Source organism: Lipotes vexillifer, unplaced genomic scaffold (genome assembly GCF_000442215.2).
Source record: "Lipotes vexillifer unplaced genomic scaffold, Lipotes_vexillifer_v1.1 scaffold418, whole genome shotgun sequence".
Taxonomy (NCBI): Eukaryota; Metazoa; Chordata; class Mammalia; order Artiodactyla; family Lipotidae; genus Lipotes; species Lipotes vexillifer.
In genome coordinates, this window is record NW_006798629.1 from 4,196,043 (window position 1) to 4,221,910 (window position 25,868).

Genomic DNA, 25,868 nt, shown 5'->3' on the forward strand with positions numbered 1-25,868 from the left:
TCTAGCTCTTCCGGTCTGTTTCCCCTCCTCCCCATTCCCGTTCCAATGGACCGGACTCCTTCATACCTCACATCTGCACCATTAGGCCCCAGAAAGGTGGGCAAGGGGCCCAGTGGCCACAAAACCACTTCCACTCACTGGCAACACTTCAACAACCCTGCTGCCCACATCACAAAAATCTTCGACAATGTTCAGTCAAATCTGGTTAGCTTATTTTAGCCAACTGTACTAGCCACAAAAATTAAAGCAATTATTGTTTGCTTTAGGAGGAGGTTTATCCAACAGTTGGTTCTGCTCAGAAATTCTGTTTCCCGTATGGTGTAAGGATTTAATTTTTGTACAGATGTTTGTGAATGCTCAGACCCACATACCACACGCAAACATCTAAATCTCGCAGGTTAAATACAATGACTTCTATCCAGGGTACTATTAACATTTGTTGATATCTTGACATACCTAAAATGACTAGGAGGTAGTTCAATTTGCAAGAAAGGAGAGCAGTAAACAGAGGGGGAAGCTCTGAGCCCCAGCCCCCTGAAATAGCAATCCCTCTCTCTCCCATAATCCACAGTGCCAGAGGAGATGCTTGAAACCTGTGAAAGGTATTCTTCTATTGGGGTGGGTGAGTTTTATTTAAGAAAGAGGAAGGAAGGAGGGAAGGAGGGAAAGAAGGAAGGGAGGAAGGGAAGGGATAAACAATATAGCCTACCTAAGTGCCTCTCAAAACATGAAAGATTCCTGTTTAATTTTGTTTAAGTGTTCTGTGCTATCAGCCACTGCTTGATTTAGATGAAAAGCAATTTCAGTGGTAAACTGAGCCCTTAAATGTAAGAAATCATTTCCATTTTTTTTTTCTCAACTCCAATCCTAAATGCAAGCAGCCCCAGGGCGCCGGTGACGGGGAGGTGGGGCCGGGTGTGTGTGGGTTTCCACAGATCCACTTCCTCAGTGGTCCTTTCTACACCACACCCTGAATCATAGCTCCTGGCTGCATGGACAGGTGCCATTCGAACCTGGATTTGAGAACAGATTCTCCTTCTGTGATTCTTAAGATTCTACCTCAGAAGGATGTTTGACATTGCCTGAAAGAACCATGTGCTATTTAAAATAGTGAATTGGATCCTACATTATTTCTTTGTTAACATTTTTTTAACTTAAAAATATTTTAAAATCAACTCCTCTTGCAGAATTGCCTTCTTCCTTTTGATGCTCATTTTTCTACTAAAGAAAAATCCTGCCAACTTTCATTACCCCTGGTAATGGAAGAGGGAGATGGTGGGTAAGTTAGGTTTACACATAAGCCTAAATTCTCCTTCTATTCAATACTTTGAGCAAAACCTGTGACCAAAATGTGCAAAAAACCCCCAACAAAACAAAACATAGAATAGTAGATTGACCCGTGAGTCTCCCTGCAAGGCTAATAGAAGAACAGTGAGGAGGGAAATGTTTAAAAGCCAATAAGAAAATTATTGTATTAGTTAATGTTTCTAGAAGGTCACTTCTCTTGTGGATCCTGGAGAAAGTGACCATCAACAGAATGCTCTGTAAATATCTTTGACTTGTCAAATATGCTGTGGCAAAGCTGTACGTCACCTGTTATTAAAACAGAGAACTCGGGCTTCCCTGGTGGCACAGTGGTTGAGAGTCCGCCTGCCGATGCAGGGGACGCGGGTTCGTGCTCCGGTTCGGGAAGATCCCACATGCCGCGGAGCGGCTGGGCCCGTGAGCCATGGCCACTGAGCCTGTGCGTCCAGAGCCTGTGCTCCGCAACGGGAGAGGCCACAACAGTGAGAGGCCCCCGTACCGCAAAAAAATTTTAAAAAACACAGAATTCATTTCATCTGAGAGTTGGAGCAGGACGTATGGGTCAGAGAATGGGTATACCAAATGGAATTCAACGGAGTATCGCAGGGCTTTCCTGGTGGTGCAGTGGTTGAGAATCCGCTTGCCAATGCAGGGGACAGGGGTTCGAGCCCTGGTCTGGGAAGATTCCACATGCCACGGAGCAACTAGGCCCGTGAGCCACAACTGCTGAGCCTGTGCGACTGGAGCCTGTGCCCCACAACAAGGGAGGCCGCGATAGTGAGAAGCCCGCGCACCGCGATGAAGAGTGGGTCCCGCTCGCCGCAACTAGAGAAAGCCCTCGGGCAGAAACGAAAACCCAACACAGCCAAAAGTAAAATAAAATTTAAAAAATAAGTAAAATAAATGCATTTCCATTAAAAAAAAAAGTCTCACACAATGTTTTCTCAAAGAACTTGGATTCAAACGGGGAAGCAAAATGAATGCACATGAGGGGCTAGGCATGGTCCAACCAGTCTGAAATGTGGCTGTCATTCTAGACTTCACCTCCTCCTTCCACACTTTTTGCTGCCACACAGTATTAGTTGTGTCCCCTGTTGCCACTGACCTGGTGTTCAGGATGGTCTCGGTCACACAGTGATAATGAACAACCCCCAAATCTCAGTGGCTTAACACAACAGAAGTTTCTTATTCATGTGGCATAGCCAACCTGCATCACCTGGAACCCTGCTCACTGTCATCACCCAGGGACCCAGGCTGAGGAAGACACCATGATCACCAGGGTGGGGGTCAAAAGACAAGATGAATCACACACTAGATCTTAAAGTTTCCACCCAGAAATGACACATGACACCTCAGCTAACATTTCATTCACTGAAGCATGTCACACAGACACACCCAACCTCATAGGGAGCCTGAGGGTGCAGTCATACTGTACACCCAGAAGAAAGAAAGCTGGAAATATTTGATGCAAAGCACCAATGACCACCACGTCTGGTTTAATCGAATCGCTGCTTAACCAGTCTTCCTGCTTCACCTCCTCCAATTCATCCTCTCCACTGACTTTCCTTAAGTTCAGATATGAATATCTGAGACATTACCACCTGCTGAAAAATGTTTAATGACACATATATCACCTGAGATTAAGCTAAAGTTGTTTGGATATTGAACAAGCCCTTTTAAGTCTGGCTTTGGTCTCTCTTATATTTTCTTCCTCATCTCCTACCACTATTGAAACCGCCCCCATCTGTACCCAATATAGCATATCTTCCAGCCACACAGAAGCACCAAAGTGACATGCCTTGTGTGACCTCTGCACTTTTACATGTGCTGTTTTCTCTCCCTCTGCTTAAAATTACCACCAACCTATTGCACCCTCTTCTTCATCCTTTGAGTCATCTAAAATGTCACATTCTCTGGGGATACTTCCCTGACATCCCCAGGTGGAGTTAAATTTTCTTCCTCTGCCCTCACGGTGCATCTACACACCTCTCAAGTGCACCGATTGCATGAGTTTGAGTTTCTCAACTAATAGATTTTTGAGACCCAAGGAGGAAATGGGCTGTGTTATTTATGGGACAGGCTTGACATATAATAGATTATTCGAACATGTTTGTTGGGTAAATGAAGTAAAACACACACACAGACACACACATACACAAAAAAAATCAGGTTCCAAACTGTGATACCGATTCTAACATCTACGGGAATACTGAGTAAATGAAACACTAGTTTCCAACCAAATGTATATTCATTTTCTCTAATTTGCACATATGTGTTGCAGAGCTGATATGTGGAGAATAATTAATGTGTTTTTCTCCTTTGTCTTTTTAAGTACAGGTCCGTCACCTTAGTTGACTTAGGACATTTGTCTTCCTAGGGAGAAAATGAGGACTGCTAAGCAGGGAACAGAAACAGAAAATAAGGTAATTTTTAGCTTCCAACGTTCAAATACAAGATTTTACAGCAAGAAAATCATCTTGCAAGTTAGGCAAGCTTGTATTAAGAAAAAATTGTCTACGTTTAGCATATCGAAAGCCAGACCTGATGGGCTGGAAGGAAGTTCAAACAGGAAGAAGCAGAGAGAAAGTCTGTCCCTTTCCAACTCCAGGGGATTGTGGGTAGGCCCAGAGTGAGCCACTGGAGAGTCAGATCAGCAGATGCCTCCTGACCGAGTCTCCACAGCTCGACAAGGACAGGGAGAAGATTGTTCGAGAGCTGAGGATAATACTAAAGGCAGAAAGAAGCTCTTCTTCTGATGTCCCTCCCTGCCAACCAATAGTCTAATTAGTATTCTGAGAGTAGGCCACTTTACAGATTATCTTCACTAATCTGGAATACAGCCACACCAAAGTAAATCTGGCACCCAAGCATGGTGACAAAGTAGGAGGATCTGACATTTATTTTCCCAAATCCGTGCTGTGTGCACCAGCCCCAGAAATGGCTACAGTGTTTTCCCAAGGAGGTCATTGTAGCCAGTCTACTGTAGCAGGGGTTGTGCAGTGGACCCCCAAGGGCAGATCCCCACCAGAGCTCAGAGGAGTCAAACGTGAGCCTGAAGGAGATCAGGTCAGGCACGGCTAACCGTCAAGAGCCAAAGAGAAGCCCATGGGTGCTGCAGATTCCAACAGCAGAGACCACCCAACAGGACCAGTGGTCTCTGAAGACAAGTCACAACCTCAGACATCAATAAACTCATAGCCCCCATGCCCAAGGAGCAGGCTGGGGCACCAACCCTCTCCCCTCTGAATGTTGGAGGTATGTAAATCCCACATCCCTCCCCCTATTCAGCTGGACATAGACAGAAGAACATTGGAAAAAGAAGCCATTTTTAGAGAGACTGATAAAATTATTGCATCAGTCTGAGATTTAGAAAGGTAAATCAGACATTTAGTTAATATCTCTCACCTTTCAATGACTGGGAGAATGTGAAGGACTCAGTCATTAAAACAAAAGTGTAAAGAAATGCTTCTTTGCTGCAGACGTGGAGTTAACTTTGGAACCCACTGTGCGGGAATATGTAAAGTTATATGTACACACTGGGAAGGCTATCCCTCCTATCCGAGTCTGTAAAGGATTGGATAACATCTCTCTTTAACATACCATTTGGACTCAGATGATTTACAGAAGGAAACTAAATTTCAAACATGATTCAGTCACATATTTTTATTTCCTATAGTCTACACAATATTGGAGCCTGGACATATTGGTTGTGAAATTCAGTTAGCTCGGGAAATTGTCCTGGCAGAAAGTGGCAGCTAGTTCTTGTTACCTGTGGCAGAGATGCTGGTCCTTCCTCATGTCTGTTCTCTTCTTTCAGGCACCCTGGAGAATGACATTTTACCACCCCGTTATCATGCTGAAGGAACTGTGTAACTATTTTGGGCCAGTGGGTTGTGGAAAGTGTGGTGTAGTCCCTTCTGGGCAAAAGAGATGGGCATGGTCCTCCAGGTGTCTCTTCCTCTACCTCAGCCACTAGATAAGACATATGTGCCGGATGGTGGGTCTGTAAGTTCTGTGTAGAAAAGAGACCCCAGCCCACGGGTGTGGGGCATGTGACTTGAATGTGAAATGAACTTTTGTTGTTCAAAAGGGTGAACTGGAGAATTGGAAGGGTGTTAGTTACCACAATATAATCTAAACCATCCTGACTAATATACTATATATAATATATATATTTTTCAACATTTCTCAGTTTCTCAGACTGAAAAAATGATAAGAATCAGAGTTTTATAAGGAAAATGGTATGTGTATGAGGACAATCAGATACTTTAAGCTAATTAAAAGTGCAATGCAAAAAAAATCAGCTTCCAAATATTCATAGTAAAGAAAGGGTAACCTGCTGTCCCCGATGTCTTGGTCACTGAAGTTCGGATGTCTACCACTAGGACCAAAGCTTTCAAGATGGTCAATGCCCCTTTGCTTTCCTAAGCTTCACCTGCCTCACGCAGATATTAAATATGAACTGAAAATCATTGTCATATGAAAACACTCAACCTAGCTTCACAATGGCAAGGTGAGATTCCAAATATGGATATGGTGTTAACATGAAATACCAGTAGAATGTAGAACAACCATACCATGATAGCCTGGCACATTCCAAAAGGTTTTTCCTGAGCAAATGCTGTTTCCTTGAGCTAGCTCTGTATACTCTGTAAAAAGGTATTGAATATCCTCTCAAAGGACAAAAAAAATATTCTTGCATGAACTTAAAAGCATGGAAAAATCTTTAGATATGTTTTTAATTGGGGAAATGAATAAAGAAAACACCCTTTAAAAAGCAATTCATGGAATTAGCAGTTCCCAAGAGGCAACAGCATGTTGGGTGCTGCACCCATGGCATGGTTCCAATAGTGTGGGCCATTTTGTGGCGCCAGGCTTGGACTCTTTTGTAGCAGAGATGTCATCGTTATGATCCATCAATAGACAGCTCACTCCATAAATATGCACATAAATTCAAAATCTCAGTGGTGGTATTATTATTCTAATGGAAATACTGTACATCTTAAATCAGTGGAGGATTTAAGCATTTAATTTGGAAGTTAAGCTTCTGTGACAATGTAGGACTGCCTTGAAACTTCCCATTTACTCGGTGGCTCCTTCATCTCTGATAATGGACCTTATTTTTGTGGTTACCTGAAAGCTGATTATGTTTAAGGCCTTTGGAAATCATCAATAGTCAATCACTTTGTTTTTGGTGGATCTTGGAGATGGTATCTTAGAGTGTATAGTCACCCATCTACTCATTCATTCATTTACTCATTCAAGAAATATTTACTGAGTGCCTCCTATGTGCCCCAAACTGTGCTAAGCCCTGGGGATCCAGCAGTGAACAAAACAGACAAAAAAAATTTTTTTTATTTACTTTACTGAAGTATAGTTGATTTACAATGTTGTGTTAAAGTCTACTGTACAGCAAAGTGATTCAGTTATACATATATATAGATTCTCTTTTCCATTATGGTTTATCACAGGATATTGAATATAGCTCCCTGTGCTATACAGTAAGACCTTGTTGTTTATTCAGTCTATATATACTAGCTTGCATCTGCTAATCCCAAACTCTCAGTCCATCCCTCCCCCATTGCCTCCCCCTTGGCAACCACAAGTCTGTTCTCTATGTCAAACAGACAAAAATTCTTGTGTTCATGGCACTTACACTAAGGTGGGGCTGAGGGTCAGAAAGTCAGAGTCAAAGACTTGTTCTTCATTAACCAACTGGATCTCAGTTTCCTCAATGATAAAACCATGGGGCTGGAGGAAGTTCCCAACCTAAGGCACCACCCTAGAGGGTGTTTGGAAATATGTTGGGAGGTTTTTGTCATAATGACAATTGGGGGATGCTCTTAGCATTTTGTATCAAAGGCCAGAAGTGCTAAATATCTTTAACACAGGATGGTCTCTCCCTATGAAATAATGTCCCACCCCAAATGCAAATGAAATTCCCTTTGAAAAGTGCTTGATGTTTTCTAAGGTTCCTTCCATCTCAAATAGCATATAAATTTGAAAACTTGGCCCATATTTCTTGTTGAAAAAAAACCAAGTAGGTGCTTGCTGTCTCGGAGGACACATCAAAGGAAGAGGAGTCCTGATAATTCTTCATTTCTCTTGGATCTTCTAACTGAAAGTATAAACCTAGAGTCTTGTGAAAATGAAAACACAAGCCAAAGACACATTTTCTCATTCCAAGAACAGATTCTCATCAGAAAGGTGTCTGGATTTTTTTTCTCCTAAAAAGAAAATACAGTAAGAGTCTCTTAGAACCTTGAGACAACTGTGAGCATTCTCTATTAAAAGACATGCCTCTTCACATCACACACCCAGGAGCATAAATTAATCTGGAATCTGAGTCCATCCTGAACAGAATTTTGTGGCTTAATTTCCTGACTTGATCTTAGAACCACTCTCCAGTTCTTCCTGAACCACAGTAGATAATGTCAGTGTTTTCTCAGCATTAATCTATTTATGGTGCCTAATATCTACAAATGAGTTCTGTAATGACCTCACATGCTTCCCCTTCTCAAGCTGTCCTTCTGTGGAGATTTTGTTCATTTTCTTAGGAGAAAAAAATATTAAGGGAAATCAATTGAGGGGAAGGGCTGAAAATTTGCATTTCTAACGAATTCCCAGGTGTTGGTGATACTGCAGTTGCTGGTTCTGAACCCCACTTTGAGAACCACGAGTTGAGACAGTTTCTTTTAAGTACTTTCTGGACTGAACACATGTAGCTGTAGACTGCAGGAACAGATTCCAAGTATGACCCTGTTTTTGATGCCTGACTTTGGTACCAAAATTCGTCAAATATTGAAACTCATAGTTCTCACTCAGGGTGGCTGATGGCCACTGATTACTAACACAACAACAACAAATTACATCAGCGGTGTCTGTACTCAGCCCAATAGAGGAGCAAGTTTTAGAGGTAACAGTGAGAATTTCCTAGATTTCACACCCTTTTAAAATAGCTCTTCCTATCTGTTCCCTAACTGAACCAAATCTGGAGAATTGAATTTAAACTTGGCACTGTGGAATCTGGCATGAAAGCATAGTTAATAATTAAAACCAACACTCCCCACAAATTGATTTGATTCTGGTTGAATTTGACAGTGATGGGGTTTTTACAAGGTCAGATTGCCCTTCAGGATACCCTGGGACAGCTGCCATTGACCTAGGGCAATCTGAACTTCCTAAAGTCAGGATGTACTGTGGCACAGATTCAGAAGACTTGGTATAAGGACTTAAAGTTTTAACTCAGACACTTTCTGCCAGTAATAATGAGTCAGTGATTTGAACTCTCTGAAGGTTCCTTATCTGTAGAATTGGGAGAGGAAAACTTGCTCCAAGGCTGATAGTGAGGAATTAATAAATTACTCGCACAAAAGAACCTTGTATACAAGGCAAGATTTTAATAGTAAGTCTTATACACGGATGAGTCATAGGAAATAGTCATGTTTTGTTTATACCTGAAACTTCATGCAGCAGCCTAAACAAGTTAGAATTTTCTGAATGGAGTTTGTGGGCAGGTATCCACAAAAAAATAGAGATGGGTTTATTTTTTTAAATGTAGGCTAACTATATCTACAAGCTTTAACGAAACATTCCATCTGATTAGAGATGCAAGTGATTTTCTGGTCTCTGGGCATTCATGTAGTTTCTCTTGTCTTTTTAATACACATATACATACCCTGCAGTGTTTCTAAACTACCCAGGGTACAAGAAGGTGTCACCCACCAGTGACACATCTAAAGTAAGTGTGCATGTTTGACATATAGTGACTGAGAAATTTATTTATGCTTTATATCATATAGTTTTGAACTTTGAAAAAGAAGTGCAAGGTAGAGGGACTCACACTATGTGATTTTAAGACTTACTATAAAGCTACAGTAATCAAAACAGTGTGGTATTGAAGACAGAATAGACATATAGATCAATGGAACAGACCAGAAAGTGCAGAAATAGACCCATATATATGTCAATTGATTTTTGAGAAAAGCAAAAGGGTGAATAATTTAATGGAGAAAGGATGATGTTTCAACAATTGGTACCAGAACAACCGGACCCATATAGAAAACAAACCAGAACAATACAAAACCTTGATCTGTACCTTGCATTGTATATAAAAACCAACTCAAAATGGATCACAGACCTAAATGTAAAATTTTAAACTATGAAACCTCTAGAACGTAACACAGGAGTAAATATTTGTGTTCCATAAAGCAAAGATTTCTTAGATATAACATTGAAAACATGATCCATAAAATTTTTACATATTGACTTTATCGAAGTCAATTGATTGAACTTCCTCAAACTAAGAAATTCTGCTCTTTTAAAGATACTGTTGAGAGAATTACAAGGTAAGCTACAGACTTGAAGAAAATATTTGCAAACTGCATATCTGATTAAGGACTTGTATCCTGGATATATATTTTTTAAACTCTCAAAACTGAATAATAAGAAAACAACAACCCAATTTTTAAAAATGGACAAAACATTTGACAAGAAACTTCCCTACAAAAATGTGTAAGTGGCAAGTAAACACATGAAAAGATGCTTAAAATCATTCACTGGAGAAATACAAGTTAAAATCATAATGAGAAATCACTGCACACTTACTAGAAAAGCTAAAATTAAAATCTCCCAAATCCAACAATATCAAGGGTTGACAAAGATGTGGAACTGCTGGAACTTTCATCATTGAGGGTAGGAATGCAAAATGGTATAGCACTTGGAAAAGCATTTGGCCATTTCTTATAAAGATAAATACATACTTACCATACAACCCAGCAATCACATACCTAAACATTTACCCAAGTGAAATAAAAATTTATGTCCACACAAAAACCTGTTTATGAATGTTCAGAGCATCTTACTTATAATTGCTCAAACCTGGAAACAACCCAAATGTCTCTCAACTGGGTAGTGGATAAAAGAGTGTGAGAGATCTATACATTGGAATACTATTTAACAACAAGGAATAAACTATTGATATACACACAGTATGAATGACTCTCAAATATATTAAGGTAAATGACAGTAGCCAGACCCAAAAGTCTACCTACTGTATTATTCCACTTATGTGACACATTTTTTGTTTGTTTTGGCTGCACTGCACGGTATGTGGGATCTTAGTTCCCTGACCAGGGACCGAACGCATGTCCCCTGCATTGGAAGGGCAGAGTGTTAACCACTGGACCACTAGGGAAGTCCCCATATGACACTCTTGAAAAGACAAAACAATAGAGACAGAAAATAGATCAGTGATTGCCAAAGGATGAGTGTGGGTGATGGGTTGTCTGCAAAGAGGCCATGCATGGAGAATTATTTTAGAATGATAAAACTATTCTATACTTTTATTACAAAGATGGTTATATAACTGTATATTTTTGTCAAATCTTGCAGAACTATACACTAAAATGTTCATTTTACATAAATTATACCTCATTAAAAATGAAGAAAGACAATATATCATTCCATTTTCAAATATAAGATTATATTAACTATTGAACATGTCTTAGAAGTGTACATTTTCTTTTTCACCTTCTTCTGGGATAATAACACAATCTAGTATAAAAAGACATGGGCATTGAACCAGATGGAGAATTGATGAGTCAGTGGTAATGATGTCTCTCCCTGCCTTCTGGTGACAGCTCTTTGTAAACCATACAGTTCTGGAATAAATTAGGAGATGTGAATTAATGATTGACCTTCACCCATCCAGCCCAGAACTTCACTTAAGAACCAGGCTACGAGATGCCCAGCAGGCAGCAGAACTTAGAAAGCACGCTTGCGCCCTGATCTGGAGCTGGGCTGAGATCACAGCCACTGATTGCTTAGAAGTCTGGAAAACAGTAGTCAGGTGCCCCACCCAGGTAGATGCCACTGGTGTGTTAGGTTTTAATGACACGTATACCTCTTGAAGATATTTCAGTGCTAAGAAATAGGGAAGTGATGGAAATAATAAAACTAGTAACCACTAGTGTTTATTGAGCCCTTATATCCTTGTGCTTTACACATATGACCTTATTTAATCTGTCAGATGGATATGAGTATAATCTGCTCCTCATAAATATGGAAAACAAGCCATAGAGAAGTTAAGTAGGTGTCCCCAAGTCACACACTTAGTATATGGTGCAGCCAGTATTTGGACCTGGGCTCTGAATACAGTCCTCTTAACCAAGGGAAGGAAAATAAGAAAGTCACTTTTGTCTTTTCATTTTGTAAACAATTTTAAAGTGTTCTTGGAGGTGCCTGAAAAGCCAGTACGGCCAACTGTAATGGCTCCCAACCCTTATTATTAATGTCATATAGATGAGTATGTAGACTTTAATTTAAAATCCCTCCCTTGCCCTCCTCCTCTGTGGTACTATTCATCTCCCCCCATGCACCAGCCACATGGTTTACTAGGCTGGGGAGCTAACACTTGCATAATAACTTAAGATCTCACAAGCCCTCTATTTATCGGGCAACAATGTTACCAAAAATAACTGCACCCGTAATTAAAGATGGGGAAGCAAAAGGTGGAGGGAGAATCTGTCAATATGTTTGGAAATGACCATACAGAGCTGGTTGGTGGAAAGGTTTAACTTTCTGAAGTCATATCTTTGGGATATTTGGAATAAACAAGCGCCCATTGAGCCATCCTACAGGAGGCTGCAGAACTTGGATTGGAGCCAAGAGTGGGGAGATGGTGCAGGATTTCAGTGCTACGTTACCCACATGGGGCACTGTGCAGCGGCAGCTACGACAGGGAGAAATGGAAAGAGAGGTGCGCATCACAATGACCTGCTGAAAGGAAGCTGCAGGCATCCTTCTGGAGCTCAAAGTACTCAAAGGGTCCTTCTTTTTCTCACTGTTCTTAGGTTCCCAACATTGACACTGAGTGTGCCCACAGGACTTCCCAGAAGGCCAGCAGAGTGAGCATAAGTGCTCACTAGTGACGTGCTTGCCCACACATTCCAAGACATGTGGCCAGAAAAAGTGGCAAACTGTAGTGCAATTTTTCAGGAAAAAAAAACAAACACCCTCATCCTCCAAGTTTGCAAAATACCATCCGCGCGGATGAACTAATGAACCACAAGAATACGTCGTGCGTGGCTTTGATGCAGGCAGTTCAGTCAAGATGCAGAGCAGCAGCGGGGCCCGCGGTGTGGCACTGCCTCTTCCAGGTACAGCTTCAATGATTTTTATCTCAGCTTGGAACACAAAGTGTGTGCTGATACTAATACTGATAAAAGCAGGAAGGCTGGCGCCATCTGCCATGGCAGCAATCAAGATGGCAGATGCTTTTCATCAGCTTTATCTGAACTTTGCATTAATGGGAATTCAGAGACAGTGTGTGTGTTTTCAAAAAAAAAAAAAAAAAAAGGACATTAAAATGATTACACTCCTCTGAATAGAACCAATTCATCAAGTATCAACCTACTCTCATCACCTTTATCTCTCTTGTAAGAAAAATAAGAGGGAAAGAATCTTGCTCTTCTTTTGGTTATTGTTGTTTGGTTTTGGTTTTCCTGTGTGGATGCCTCCCACAACGGTCCTATAGCTTGATCCAGACCACTCTGCCTATGGGGAATTAGATACAGAGGGGACTGTCACCTCCAAGCAGTCCTGCAGCTGCTGCAGCAAATGGGATTTAAATGTGCAGTCTCTGAGGGCAGGGCAAGCCACAAAACAGTGGGTGAGCGTTCAGAGTCTACTGTGGGTAATTACAGAGGCATTTTTCAAATTAAAAAAAAAAAAAGAAGAAGAGAAAGAAAAAAGAAATCAAATTCCAATAGGACTGCCCAGAACTGATATATATATATATTTTTTTTTGAAGTTTACAGTTTATAGCAGGTATACCTCTCTGCCATTCATTAGCTACTGTAGAACAGGACAATTTGCTATATCCAGGAAAGGTGCAAATTACTTTCAGCCCATGACTTTAGTGATGTTGGCTAGGAAAGCACATAGGATGTATAAATACGTGATGGTAATAACAGGCTGGGTACACTGTGCAGTTCTGCTTCTTGGGTTTATTATATATTATTTTCCACAGGGTGTTCTCTATTTTGGGGGCTTGTTAATTAAGTCTATATTTTATCTATCTATTTATAAATGTATTGATTTGAGAAAGTTTACTCAAGCTTTTCCTGTAAGTAGAATATGGGATTTCAAATATATGAGTAGATATATTTTATATAATTTCTCTCTCTACTTTTTCTTTCTATGCTTTATGTGTATATATGTATATACGTACACATAAAGCATGGGAATCAAAAATAGAGAAATAATATAAAATAGAAATAAACCTATGCAAAGCATAGAAATACATATGTCTCTATACATAAATACATACACACACAATACTGACCATTTTTATGTACATACATATTCTCACATACAGCCTAGTAATAAAATAAACAGGGGCATGTCAATTAGAAAGCAACGAACACATGATGGACATATACAAACATTTAAAGTAAAAAAATAATCTTTATAACGGCACAAATGACTACCAGGAATTGAAGACAGCCTTTTGAAAAGAATTTTTGTTCACCCTGAAAAGGAAAAAAGAGGAAAATCAAAACCAGAGAAGGTGAATAGAAAAATGAAAAAAAAAAAAACACACCGTGGAAGAGCTCTTTTCTGAAACTTGAGCTGGACCATTGACCTCTTGTGGCTCAGGGCCTGGGGGGGTGGATTGCAGAGGACACAGCAAGCCTGCTGCATTGGGTAGAGTGGTCCAGCTTCAGGCAGCCACACAAAGGGTCTCTGTGAAAGGCTTCATCTTCTGATCATGACCAGGCGGATGGTGGGTTTTCCCCCCAACATGATCACAGGAATATTTCCCCCTTATAACTTCTCCATACAAGATTTACTCTAAGATGTGTTTCCAATTTTTTATTTATTTAAAAATAAATGAGTGAATGAAAGAGCAGCCTTTGCAAGAGTCCAGCTGTTGGCTGGCATGCTCTGTGCTGAATCCCATAGGGAATTTGTGGATGAGACTCTGTCCTTCCTGAGAATGCAAGAAACGGAGTTTTACAATCATTTTCAATCTGCCCAGCTGTCTACTTTTCAAACAAAAAGAAGGGTGGGTTGCATTTTGAGAAACAAATGATTCCATGTCAAACAACTTCCTATGTCTGTCTCCTGTGATAACATGTAACTTCCCTTGGGCTGAAAGGTTACCCTCTGTCCCTCCCACAGCATCTCAGTGTGAGGCATTGTTTTAAAAGAAAGAAAAAAATAAAAGCCCAAACTCCATGCAAGCTCCATGTTATTCATAAGGAAAAACAAGTTTGAATGGCTCTTTTTATTATAATAAATGAATAAATAACCACTTAGTCCCAACAACCCAATTAAGTACTAAGTAACCAAGTTCATATTTATAAAAGGGACAAAAATGGTAAAGTTCTGTAAAAGAAAATGCTGTTATACACTGGGAGCAACTATCTAGCAAAATAGGGTACAACTACAGATCTTATCAGAATGAGGTGACTGAGAAAAGCCAGACTGATGGGAGGGAAGAACAGAAAACACAGACATAATAAGAAATCATCTTAGGTAGCAGAAGGAATCTGGAGAATGAGGTTCTATGCAAGCTTTGACACTAGCTGTGTATTCTTGTACAGGTTACTTGTTTTCTCTGATTCTTGAGCTCTTTTGGAAAATCCGGATTGAATTTTAGTCTTTCCTGGACTTTTAAAATAAGCCCAAAACTTAATGTTGGGTCCAATGTAAAAGTGCCAACTTTTTGTTTTATCCAGTAAGGACAATAAAAGATAGTCATATTTATAGCCAACATTTCATAAAAGACAGGAAATTTTAAACCCTTAAATAAGACGACATAATATCAAATCAAGAACAGCCCTCTTATTTGAAGAAACTTAGTTTCAGGGAAACCTCATTACATTATCCTTATTTTCTCATTGAACAATGGACCAGTGAAAACTTTGTCCCAGGCTGGTCTCCATCCATATATGGCATCTGAGAATCACTGAAGCTGTGCTCACTTCTAGTGCTAATTACCCTATGATTCTAAATCTTGATGTCCTTTCTAAGATCATACCTTCAAGTATGATCTTGAAGGTATGATGAAATATCATCCAATCAACTTGAGCCCCAATGTTTTGCTGATTAACAATGATAGCTATGTTCCACTGCCTGAAAAGGCAGCCTTGAGAAGGAAACAAGTAAAAAAGAACTTTTTCATTTGTACAATAAACCTATCTCTAAAAAGTTTGATACAAATTCATTTTTTCGGTATACCAATCATAATTTAAAGGTGCCACAGGAATTTTTATTCAAATTGATCTTATAGGAACCTTTTATTAAAAAGGAAAGATTTTTATTTATTTAATATTTAAAAAATTTTTAAATTTATTTTAATTTTATTTTTAATTTATTTTTAATTTTTAATAAATATTAAATTAAAATTTAATATTTATTTTTATTTATTTATCAAGTAAATAATAACATTAATATGTCTTCTGCATACATCTGCACTTTTTCATATTGGGATTACTTAGACAAGGCCTAAATGTATAGTAGAAGATAATCTGACAAAGACCAATATAGTACTATGAAATTCTTTACACTGAGGATCTAGTTATATTTCCCATGAGCAGATACCTTTTCTATAAACCTTCCCCAAAACAATAAGCATTCCAAAATATTGGGGAAAGCACAGGATCCAGCTTTTTAGTAGCTATGTTAAAATCATAGCTAATATACGTTGAGTATGTACTTCGTATCAAGTGCTTTATAAATATCATCTCCTTTAATCCTCAAGACACTCCTATGAAGTAGATTCTGTTATTATCCCCATTTTTCAGATGACAAAATTGAGGCACAGAGAGGGTAAACAACTAACATAAAGTTGAGGCATCTAGGAAGTGGTGGAGCCAGATTAAAAACCAGAGACTCTGACTCCAGAGGGGCGCTTTTATCTATTCTGCTCTTCAGCTGGAAGGGTGTCTCCATGTGGAGCTGGTGGAATTTTCCCCCGGAAATGATTTCATAAAGTTACTGTCACTGCTTGTCACCAACCCCCACAGAGCAGTGAACATAGCAACGTAGTCACATTCACCTGCCTTTCCCAATTTGTGAAACTAGGTTAGTGGTTCTCAAACTCCAGTGCACAAAAGTCACCTGAGGCACTTGCTAAAAATGCAAATATCCAGGTCCCATCCCCAGAATTTTGGATTTACTCTGGCTTCGGTGAACTGAAATGGTGTGTGGCAATTCCACAAACCAGTAAGGGCCCATGTTTGATTCCTAGGGCTCCCTTTCCCTCTTTGGTGATGAATGACATTCCAGAATGGTAGAGTCCATATCAGTTGCTCTCATTCGTTCAACTAGCTAATTTTTAAAGACACCCCCAGCTTGTTTCAGTGTAGATAATCCTTTGACCTCACTCAGAGACACTCTGAATTACATGATGTCTAAGTTTCCTTCTAGCTCCAGCTCTTTGAATTTACTCTTATAAGTAATGTGTCAACCTTATGTTCTCTGTAATTGTCACAATAGTGAGGTTTGACTATATACTATAAATAGAGTGCTCTGCCCACACTGGCAATGAATAAGAAGATATAACTACTTCTCATCTCTATCTCTCATCCACCCATTCATTCACTCATTCATTCATCATATATCTATTGCTCAACCAGTATGTGCCAATTGATGAACTAAGTGCTGGGAATTCAACAGTGAATGAAACAGATGACATTCCTGCCCAGGTGGACCTGACAGTCTAAAGGAAAAGACCTGCATTAAAGAGGTGTTAGACATAAAAAGGAAATGAAGGTGCAAAGGGGCACATAAGAGGGCACATACGTGTATTAATCAGGTTAAGTTAGATGTGCTGCAGTCACAAGGTAAGCACCAAAACTCAACATGACAAAGGTGTCTGTCTCACCTGTGCTCCGTATTCAGCATAAGGATCTGCATCTACCTGCTCATCACAGGCTCAGACTGATGGACATTCTACCATCTGGGATGCTATTTATCACCCCAGAGAGGAAGGGAGAAGGAGAATCAGACGTGAATGAGACACAGCTCATGGAATTGCAACCTGTCTTTTCCACTCTCCAGTCATTGGCCAGAAAATGTCACATGACTCTACCTAACTCTAAAGGGCTAGGAAATATAGGGATATTTTACAAGATTTATTCTGAGTCTCCCCCCAGTAATCTAGTCTAGATACTTCTAGAGAAGTCTCTCCTCGAGAAGGGAAGTTTACAGTAAGATTTGAAGGATAATGGCAGTGTGAGGGAGGATGATTAGAGGAAAAGGCACTTCCAGCAAAAGGGACCATATATGTCAAGTCCTGTAGGCAAGAGAGAGCATGGCAGCTGTCAAATGCAGAGTGGCTAGATGGTAGAGATGAAAACAAAGGCTAAGGAGGGTGTGTAATTTGTTGCTTTATCCTAAGGGAGATAGAAAGTCATTAGAAGGGTTTTAAATTTGAAATCCACCTTTTTTAATAATAATTTTGGATTATCAAGTCAAACTTTATTTGTTGGTAACCTCTTAGTTAAAGTAACTACAAATGGTGTCTATTTTTTTTAAAAAAACAGCTTAAAGAGCAGCCATTATAAAATGCTTCTGGCAGTAAAATATGACTCCTTATTCATAATTTCCTAACAGGATTAACGAAGTGATAATCTGTTAATTACTAAATACTCATCACTAAAACAGGGTTTTTTCCATCTAGGCTGCCCACTAGAATCCCCCCAAGAAGTCCTTAAGATTCCCAATGCCCAATTAAGGCAGAATTTCTGGGAGTGGGACCCAGGCATCAGTATGTTTAAAACTCCCAAGGTGATTCTAACGTGCAGGGAAGGTTGAGAAGGACCGCCCGATGAGCTTTCAGACCCTGAAGTGTAGAAACACATATGGGAGTAACCTGGGGACTCTTTGGAACTACCCCTCCCTCAGACTCTGTTAAGCCTCTCTCCTTTGTGGAGGAAGTACCCACTGGGAATAAGCACAGCGGGGAGTGGAAGGCACTGTTTTTAATGGGATCATGTTATAGGTCTCAGATGTGTTGGAGGTGTCAAAAAGTTGAGAACTGATCTAGAGTGGCAGTGTCAAACAGAACTTTCCATGATTCTGGGAATGTTCTATAACCTACGTGGTCCAGTACACTCACCACCAGCCATATGTGACAACTGAGCCCTTCAAATGTGACCCAGGAACTGGGTTTTTAAATTTTATTTACAATTTTCATTTCAGTTTAATTAAAATTTTTCATTTCATTTCATTAACTAAATTAAATTTTTCTTTTTAATTTAAGTAAATTTAATTCAAATTTTCATTTTAATTTAATTAAAAATTTTCATTTTGATTAAGTTAAAATGGAAATAACAAATGTGCCCAGCAGTGAGTAGATGCTGTAGCACGGATCTAGAGCCTTACCCTAAAACGGTTATCCTAATTACACCTCACAAATACCACGCATGTGTATGTCTACTACTTAAGAATATTACGTATCAGATTCATCCTTTTTCTGTAAAAAATTCCACCTTTGAACTAAGGTGTATGAGTAGATATTTTGGATGGTTTGTTCTGTGAAACTCACATCCTAATATGAACCAGCAATTACTTTCAGGTTGACGGTCACATGATATTGAGCTACCTGGAAGTTTCAAGTTCATCTACTCTAGGAATATCTAAGGGAACCATGCAGGTAAAATAAACGAGTGAATCATGTCATTTGCATATTAAACCCATAGAAATAGTGCTTCTTTTCACAAAGAAACACTCTCTCTGTCATCTTTCTTGAATCATGGGTCTCTCTGTCTTGCTGTCCTGGTCCCACATTCTCTTCTAACCTAATATTTCCATCTGTAGCTTTAGATCATCATCTCCAGAAGAGTAAACTTTGATGAAGGTCAGAGCCTCTAAGGTAGGAGAGGTCAGTATTTGGCTAAGGTCAGAAACATAACAGCAGATAGAATTTTAAGGCTGGAATAGATCTTTGAGGTCAGCAATTCTAAGGGCTTTGGAAAAGCCACTTAACTTCATCATATTGCAATTTTCTCCTCTATAAAATGGGACTACATGTCTCTACCAAATTCTCCCGAGGTCATAACATTAGCTGCTGCCAGATGCAAAGCTAGGACCCCAAGGAGCTCTACAAGTTTCTTTTATAGTAAACTCTTACCCAAGCTTCCTGCAATGAGCCAATAAATTCAGATATGTGAACATGCTTTAAATTTCTGTACTAATATATATTAGTGTAGAACAATAAATTTCTATACTAATACTTATTGCTATTTTTACTCCTTATCTTAAACATGACACACAAATCCATAACACATTCCTAAGTAGAATAAAAAATATGTTCAGAATGTCTGTAAATTATAATTTCACTATTCCAAGCTCTGCCAGCTTATAACTGTCATATAAGTTAGTCGCATCAGTTAGGAATTATTTTTAGCTGCTAATAACAGAAACTGGATATAACAGTGACTTCAACAACAGAGAGGATTATTATTTGCTCCCGAAAATGAAATCTGTAGGTGTAGAGTCCATGACTGGTATGGAGGCCACCAACAAAGTATTAGTTCAGTCAACAACTGGACAATCTCAAAAGAAAATTTGGATTTTCCATCTTCCAAGGGGGAAACTGGGATTTTTAGATGGCAATCTTTCTAATTTCTTAGAAGTCATAAGGTCCTGCCCCTACCTGGCATGCCATTTTGAGGACTTCTGCTTTCTTGACACAGTATTCTATAATGGTGCCTACGAGTAACAGAGAAAGATTATATATACTATGTCCCATAAACAATATAACCATAATCGAACCATTTATATACAATCCAACATCACTGCATATAAATTTTTTATAATATTTCTGATTGCCTGATAATAGGTTTCTAGAAGTGAAATACAGGCTCTAGACACATATAGGCAAAATGTCCTTCAGAAAGGTTGGAACCACTTTTATTATCACTAGTAGGGGATGAGAGCTTTTCTCACCACAAAATCACCAGAGGTGAGAATATTCTACTTTTTCCCCCAAAGGTAGGGAGTAAGGGAAAAGAAGGCATGTATAAATAGCACTCAACTGTTGTTTTATTTTTTACCTTTTGAATCATGATTGGGCAGTCATGAAATGCAGTTCAATGAGTGTGATGACCTTACAATGGAGGTTGTTGTAGGAACAGCTCCACTTGGGATGGTGGCTGCCATCAATGAGACAAGAAAGTCATTGAGATCAAGATGGTTCATCGAAGGACAACCTGATGGTATAAAGGAGGTCTCAAACATGTGTGTTCTTAAAAACCTTGCCTAACTCATTTTGATACCCTCACTCCTTCTCTCAGTACGTACACACACACACACATACACACACACACACCATCCACAACATCCCTTAAGAAACATTGGATAAGAAGTTAAGTTGTTGCTATCCAGATATTTTGAGCAGTTTCAGATTTGCTTAAGAAAGATCAATAATGTACTAACTAAGTTATTACAAGTCATTAGAATTTATCTAGTTTTTGAGATCAAACTTGCAGATTAGCTGACTATAGTCAATAATACTGCCCCAACTGCCCAGTTGCTTTGGTACTTCTGGAATGAATGTGCACATCTAAAATTAATACAACTATTTCCAACATAGAGGCATGGCTTTAAACAATACTTACATTTTACCATGATCACATGAATGTATTTGAGAGAAGCATAGGACTAGTATAATGGTTTGTGATTGGGTAAAGTGATTTAAGCAATATTTTTAGGAGAAACTGAACTTTAATCAGTAATTTAAAGAAATGGAGAAACGACATTTGGACCACGTTGGGAAGATCTTAAAACATAAATCTGAGATGACTGGGGACGAGGAAAGGGGGACAAATATGTGAAGGAGGGCCAAATCGAGCAGAGGTAAGCGGGTGATAAGAAGGCAAAGAAATTGCATAGGACTCCTTCAAACAGGAAAATCCAGTTCAAGAGCTTTAACAGCAACAGAGGAAGATTGATTTGATTAGAGCCATGAAGAGCCACTGGAGGGTTAAGTCACTGAATACCTTGATCCCAGTGCCAGGCACAAGAAATTATTTTGAGCCATGTGCAGAATAATTTAGAGTGGATAGAGACAGTGTGTTGGAGTTGACAAAGAAGAATATTCTGGTAATCTGAGAAGTAAACCGGGAACTGGGCACAGTAGAGACGTAGGGAAGAACTGGAAAACTCCAGGTGTGTCAGCAAAGGGCGCAGGAAATATCACAGCAGTTCACAGGATGGGTCCCCTGGGGGCAGCGTTTGGTGCTGGCAATGGCACCGACATGGTGGTGGCCCTCTTTGCACGTGGCAGTTGCTACCATTGCACCCAGAAAACATTAGTAATTTACATCCTTCTCCCCTTCATAAGTGCTTTAGGGCTCTCTCCTGTCTCAATGTCTCCACACCCTTCTTGAGCCTATTTCTATCTTCAACAGGCATGGTTTCTTAGTGAAAGTAGTTGCTTTTTGCAGGTGACTATCAGTGACCAAGGACAGATAGAAAGGCACTGAAGATGGACCTGAAGTTTTGGGTCACTGGATAATAAAGACAGTGTAGAAAGAAAAGGCAGTAGGGGAAAATTCCAGCAGTTGAAGAATAGGAAATGGAACGGTGGCTACGCAGACACAGAATGCAGGTCAGCAATAGTTATTGCGTTATAATGGAGGGGGCTGGAGCAGAGTTCCACTTGGAATGCAGCAAGAGCAGTCCTACAAAACGAATCACATTAATATGAACGGAGTTGAAATCAAGAAGGTACAACAGAGGGCAACCAGAATGATACAAGGACTCAAGGAACTTAATTATTTACAAAGGTTGGAAACATAGTTGCTCTACTTTCCTCTGTAAAAAAGAAAAAGAAAGAAAAAGAAAATGTAAAGGGAATTCACTAAGAATGTCCTCAATTCCAAGGTAACAGGATAGAGGGAAATTTGCAAGGACAAAATGCCAAAAACAAAGAAAAAAAAAAAAAGAGGCTTGTGCTTAAGTCCAGAAAGAATATGGTATTAAATAAGTTTTAGTGGGATTCCTTTACAAAGACAGGGGTAAATTTACAACACAAACTACTATGCAAGTTCAGATTGCTAATATATGTGTACTGTACATATGTATATATGTCTTTATACAAATACTATATATTTTAAGGAGATAAGCATTACAAAGGAAAGTAATTATGGGGTGGCACGATTGCAGATTCAACCAGACTTACAGAGATTTCCTGTTCTAAAATTTCCTGTGTTCCATAGCCCTTACATGTAATTTTCAACGTTTTGAGTCCCCAGTGGCAGTACAGACTAAACACTAAAACAATCTAGAATGATATTCAAGTGAAATTTACAGGAAGTAAATCCGATCTTGAGCTCTCAAAACACGACTTAAAATACAGTATATTGACACTCAGTCAAACCAAGGAACCTCTGAAGAATACCTTCAGAGAAGGAAACCAAAGAGACACTGAAAATTCCTATTACCCCAGCCACCAGGTACCAAACCCACACCAAACTCACAATGGACTCTGAGATTTTCAATCTATGTTGTATATTGTTACAGAAATAAGTATTTATTAAATGCTTATCATACACTCTGCAATCTATTTTGAAACATGAAATAAAACAGAAATGTAAGGCTTGGTCCTTTTTTCCAAGAAGTTAATACTAAGCTTGCCTTGTTCACAGCTGAATCCCCAGGACTGAGCACTGTCTTTGGTATTTAATAGATGCTCAATAAACTGGGGGGTTATAAGGGACAATGTCAGCTGTTTATGGAGAACCTACTGAGGGATAGGCTTTTTGGATACATTCTTGCATTTAATCTTCACGAAGACCCTGTGAAGTAAGTAGCTTAATCCCTATTTAATGGAGGCACAAAGATGCTAAGTACATCATGTAAGGGCACACAGTGTGTAACTAGCAGAGACAGTGCACAAGCCCAGACCTATGCACTTCCCTCGAAGCCACAATGTGTCCTATAATCTAGTTGTGAAAATGAGATAAATGCATGTAAAACAACAGTAAGTTATGCAAAATACTTTTAAGCTAGGGGATATGGCCTAGACGTCACATGTTAGATTCTAAGATAATGAAGCCCAGAGTGATTAGGAACATCTTAGAAATGGGACCATGGAAAAGGCCTTGAACAATGAGAGGATTGGAGGGAAAGGTCACCCCAAACCAGCTGTGTGGTGAGCTCGTGGAAAAGGTTAATAGTTGTCAGATCAGGCTGGGAACATCTGAATTAGGGTTGAAAAGAGCCACTGGTATAGTAAACTGGTTTGTATATCTCCTTCATGATAATCCCTTTGTGATGGGAAGAGGGAAAATGTTTGAAAACACTGACTCAGACTTTTGGAGGGAAAGTTGATATAACTCACAATAAGGAGAAGGCAAAGTTTTATACTGTTTCTTTCCACTTCTGCCTAAGATTCCAGCTGACCCACGTCAAAGAAGGAGTGGTAATTTCAAAATTCATAGTAGTGTTTGGGGCTGCTAAAACTATGCTGTCCAAGACAGTAGGCGCTGGTCGTATAAGGCTGTGGAGCATGTGAAATGTGGTTGGACCAAATGGAGGTGTGCTGTAAGTGTAAAATATGCACCAATTTTGAAGACTTGGTATGAAAAAAAGAATATAAAATATTCCATTAGTTTTATAGTGGTTGCATGTTGATAGTATTTTGGATGTATTGGGATAACTACAATATATCATGATGATTAATTTCACTTGTTTCTTTTTAGTTTTTTAAGGTGACTACCAGAAAATTTTAAATTGCGTATATGGCTTGCATTATATTACTATTAGTCATGTATTAATTTCCAGGGCTGCCATAATGAAGTACAGCAGACAGGGTGGCTTAACAGCAGAAATTTTGGAGGCTGGAAGTTCAAGATCAAGGTGTCAGGATTGGTTTCTTCTGAGGCCTCTCCCCTTGGCAGGAAGATGGCTATCTTCTCTCTGTGTCGTCACATGGTCTTCTCTGTCTGTGTGTGCCTGTGTCCCGACTTCCTCTTCTTATAAGGACAGCAGCCATATGGATTAAGGTCTACACTAATGACCTCATTTAACCTTAATTACCCCTTTAAAGACTCTGTCTCCAAATACAGCCATCCCTTGGGGAATTAGTTCCAAAATACCAAAATCCATGGATGCCAAAATCCATGGATGCTCAAGTCCCTTATATAAAATGACATAGTATTTGCATATATCCTATGCACACCCTCCCATATACTTTAAAACAACTTTAGATAACTTGTAATACTTAATACAATGTAAGTTCTACATAAATAGTAAACACAATGTAAATGCTATGTAAATAGCCAGCACAGCAAATTCAAGTTTGGTTTTGGGGAACTTTCTGGAATTTTTCTTTTTCCGAATTTATTTGATCCACAGTTGGATGAAGCCACAGATGCAGACCAGTAAATGTGAAGGGCAGACTGCCCAGTCACATTCTGAGGTACTGGGGATTAGAACTTTAACACAGGCATTTGGGGGAGAAACAATTCAGCCCAAAACAGGTCAACTCCATGCTAAAAGAGGAGGGCTGGAGAAGATGTTCTTTGATTGAACAGGATACATTCTGAAGTGTTTTTAATGTGCCTTAATGTGGATCCAAAGCAAAAATCAAGAAGGAGCAGAATTCTTTAGTAGGTTGAAAAAAATGTGGAGGGCAAAGCAGAGAAAGAGGAAAAAGGATAGATGGAGTGAGTCAGGGACAGAGGAGGGGGGGGAGATGGCCAACAACATCACTGGAGTGATATATATATATATTTTAAAGGAAGTTGCCAGTGATAAGATCTGTGTGGCAAGAACTCCAGGGGAATTTAAAGAACAGGAATGTCATCTAATATTTAATTTAGTGTGTCTGCTTTCCCAGGACTGCTGTCAGGAAGCCTTTTTAGGACCAGCAGGACTATAGCAACTGCTGTAGCAGCCAAAGCAGCAAAACACACCAAAACTAAAGCCAAAGGGATGCTGTACAACGGAGTTAGAAGACCAGCCACAGAAGGCAAGATGTGAAGGAAATCAAGACTCCAATTAGTAAAGGAATGGGAGACCACTGGTGACTAGAAGAAAGGTGAGTCCACTGGGACTCTCCAGAGACATTGGGATGGAGCTTGTGAGGGAAGTGAGTTCATGGTCTACTAACTTACATGGAATGGGGGCTCAAACCCTCTTAATTTACTATTAAAGAGGGCATAAGGCCACAAGGCTGGAGTATTTGGGGATGCCCTGATTTGAGTCCTACCTGAGTAAAATTTGCTATAGGTTTGTAAATGGTTTTCTATATCACCTCATTTATATACATCGTCTCATCTGATTTTCAGCAGAAATGTGAAGCGGAGAACTACACTGCACCACTTACCATTCCCATTTTATGGATGAGAAAACTGAGGCTCATAGGACTTGCATGATTTTGGAACTAAAACAACAGACATATTCAGTACTATTTCAGCTCTGCCACAGTCCTCTTCCATCCTGACCCCAAACAACACACACACACATGCACACACCTTTACATGTGTGGACTGGACTCCCAAAACTCAGGCTTACATTAGAATCTCTCACTATCCACTCTT